Below are 3,653 nucleotides of genomic sequence, written 5' to 3'. Positions count from 1 at the left end.
GAGGGGGAAGGAAAGAAGGGAGGGGGGAAGGGAGAGAAAGAGAGAGAGAGTTCTCACTTACCTCCCACCTGGGGAGACCCTCCTACTCACAGGAGACTTTCAAACAGTGATTCTCAATTTGGTGAGACTCTCCCAAGGGTGTTTTGGAAATATGTGAAGGGACACTTTTCGTCAGCACAGTGAATAGGTATTTTTAAACATAAGTTTTATGATTGTTGTTATTCAGATTGTATTTACATTATTTTATTATTATTATGCAGGTTTTATTATTATTTCCAAGAGGTCAGAAGACAACTGCCATTGAAAATGCAACTTGTTACAGACCCCCAAGGAGCGTGCATGACCCACCACACAGTGCCACACAGGGAAGCACCAGGTCTGTCAAGAGACAGAGGATGGAGGGGAAATGTGGTTTCCAAGGAAAGAACAGGTGAGGAAGGGCAAGTAGGTTTAGAACTGATGAGCCTGAAAATTTCAGCAGAGTGTGGGGCATAAGGGACTGTCTTCAGTTGGCTGGTACCTGGCCCCAGGCTGATCTGGACAGGTGAATAAGTGGCCTTGAATGTGAAAGTCCTGTAGAGGAGATAACCAGAGTGTGGGCTCTGGTTTGGTTGGTTGAGACATAAAAGGCACACTCACAGACGAGTCCATTGCTAAGGCTAGGAACTGACCAGTCCAGGGAGGGGTGGTCCCCCCAAGGTCAGTGACCACCTCCCCTGCTCAGAGTCAAAGCTTCAGAAATACAGAAAATGAAAAAGCATGATTAATACAATGGGGATGATATTCTGCCTATAGTGTGCAGACGCCTGGGGCAGTAGGTATCCCACAGAGTGTAGAACAGCCCAGTCCAACAAAGAATTGTGCCTGACTTGCATTCTGTGAGACTCATCACACACAGCCATGCAACTAAAAAGCTCTTCACTGCTATTGAGACTAACGTGCATAAACCCAAAGTTTCTGTGCAGTTTTATTGTATTCTGAAGTTTCCAGGAATGCAGCCATGGTGTATACTAGTAGAAGATTATTGTTTAATGTAGAAATTATTCATCATTTAGGAAAACCATGACATCAATTGTGATACCACTCACTGCTTTTGAGTTTGCCATACAGCATGGCTGCATCAGTCTTCGTTTGCCCCATTACATGCAAATTATGACAAAAGATTTTGGTGATTACTTTTAACAAACTGGAAACCAAATATTTTTAAATTAGCGGAGATTCACAAAATGTACTGAATTTTTTGAGTAAAGGTTATTTGAAAACTATGTTGGATTATTGTCATTTTATATATCTTTAAAAATTATACAGCACAGGTGTAACTGATACAAGCTCAGCTACTTGCCACTTGTATATCAAAATAAACAAGCACGAGATGTCACAGAAGGAAGGTGATGGCCAAACTCAAGTCTCAAAGAAGTCATTTCTGATTTTTAGGCTGACTGAAAGGGTTTGAAAAGGGAAACTTGTTATGGGAAAACATGGAGGTGTAGCACAAGGTGTGTCTATATGGCTTATCTTGGGTGATGGTCCTCCTACAGGCCTGGCTGGTGTTATGTCAGAGGCAGTCAGGTTATGGATCAACAGTCTGGAAATTCCCCACAAATGGGAGGGTCCTACAGTAAGGTTGTTCTAAGATTAGCCCCTGGGATTTCTAAGTAATCACACAGTCAAATAAGGGTTTGTGGTGAAAATAAGTTTCTAAAACATGTTTCAAGGCTTAAGATTATGAAAAAGGAAAGAATAAACTTTAAAATACATTTTGGGAAGAGAGGCAAGATGGCAATGGAACAGGTCAGAGTGAGAGAGTCTCTGCAAAAGCAAGTGTCCATAAAGACTCTCTGTGTGAGTGGATGTGTGCTAGTTGGTGAGTAAAAGTCCATCTAAGGGGCAACTCAGGTTTATGCACCCAGGGAACCCACCAGCACCCTGAGATTGGAGTCTCCAGTGTGGAGGATCATCTACTATTCTTGGGGCTTTCTTGAGAAAAGGCAGCAGAGACCAGCTGCTCCTCACCTCCTGGCACCAGCCCATACCATCACCTGTGGCAGCAGACCAGCATGAGCCCCAGGAACCATGGAGAAGACAGGGCATGGAAATCTGGAACAGAGCCCTGCCGTCAATGTGGAGACGCTGACGGGTGCTATCTTCGCTGTCCCAGGACCAGGCAGAGACCTGCATTGCTATGCTCAGCTCTGTCCAGCCTCCAAGCTGGAACTCAGTGGCTATATCCTCACAACTCCCTCATGCTGGAACAGGCACAGACACATCAGATCTGAGTAAGAAATTTGACAGCAGCAGCAGATGAGTAGGGTTAGTCTGGAACTGACCCATCCTCCTCCCACAGTAATCCTGGGGCATCTGACCCACATTGAGTGCAACCCTATAAGCCTGCACTGAGAGCAGAGAGGATGGGCTGAAAACTAGAGCTGTTCCTTAAAGCGGTGGTGGTAGTTGGAAGTGGCGGTGGCAGCCCAAAGGGACCCGCAGTTCCAGAAACAGCCACAGAGTGAGTTTTTTGTTTGTTTGTTGTTTGTTGTTTTTTGTTTTCATTTTGTGTTTTTTTCTTCTCTCTTTCTGTTTTTGTTCACATTTTTGTACTTGTTTTGTTTCAGTTATGTTAATGTGTGTGTATTTTTTTAAGATTTCAGATCGTGTATGGGTATTTTTGAGGGTGAGTACATCAACAGGATTTTGTTTATTTATATGATTGTACTTTTTTGTTGTTGTTTCTGTCTTTGTTCGTTTCTCTGTTTATTCATTAGTTAGTATACCTCTCTGTTTTCCCTCTTCTTCTTCTCTCTCTCCACCTTCCTTTCATTTTCCTCCTTCCTTTTTCTATTCATTTACTTTTTCTTTCCCATTTTGTTTTCAGGGGTCAAATAGACACCCTCACAGCATAGACAGATTGTAAGGCAGTGGGAAGTAGGTTCCAGGGAGCCCACACATCTGTCAGTGGATACTGGGACCTGCAGAAAGCTTCTCAATCACTGCACTAACTTTAATTAAATCTCAAAACTGCAAAATGCACAGTCCCCCACTCCCAGTCCAGCTTCAAAATTGAACAAAGCCAGAGGATCTACATAAGGAAGAATAGGAGATTGAGCAAAGAGAAGTAAAAGCTATCTCACCATCACTGAACAACAGAATTAAAGAAGAGGTAGAAAAGGGGGAAGGAAAACCTACACAAATGAAGAAAATCCAAGGGAAGAATATGGGTCTCACACAGACCCATGAGAGGACAACAACTGAGAATATGGACTTCAGAAATCAAACAATGAAGAGCCCTCAGAATGACTGATTTCAAACCTCAAACCAAGATATCAAGATATTAATAGACAGAATAAATAGAAATGAGGAGAGAAAAGAAGAAAGAATGAAGGCGTCGATAACTGAGATAACAGCAATAATTAATACAGCGAATGAAGTAAATAACAAACTGATAAGCATGGAAAGCAGAATTAACCAAGCAGAAGAAAGAATCTCAGAACTTGAGGACCAAAATAAGGAACTAACTCAAAATGTTAAAAACATAGAAAAGAAGCATAAAAAGACAGAACAAAGCCTCCAAGAAATGAGTGATACTATCAAGAGGCCGAATCTAAGATTAATTGCAATCCCTGAGGCAGATAGAGAGACAGAGACCACCTTGGAAC

This window comes from Carlito syrichta, unplaced genomic scaffold (assembly GCF_000164805.1).
Source record: "Carlito syrichta isolate Samal-C Ts95f unplaced genomic scaffold, Tarsius_syrichta-2.0.1 Scaffold305631, whole genome shotgun sequence".
In the NCBI taxonomy this organism is placed as follows: domain Eukaryota; kingdom Metazoa; phylum Chordata; class Mammalia; order Primates; family Tarsiidae; genus Carlito; species Carlito syrichta.
Note: the sequence above shows the minus strand (reverse complement) of the source record.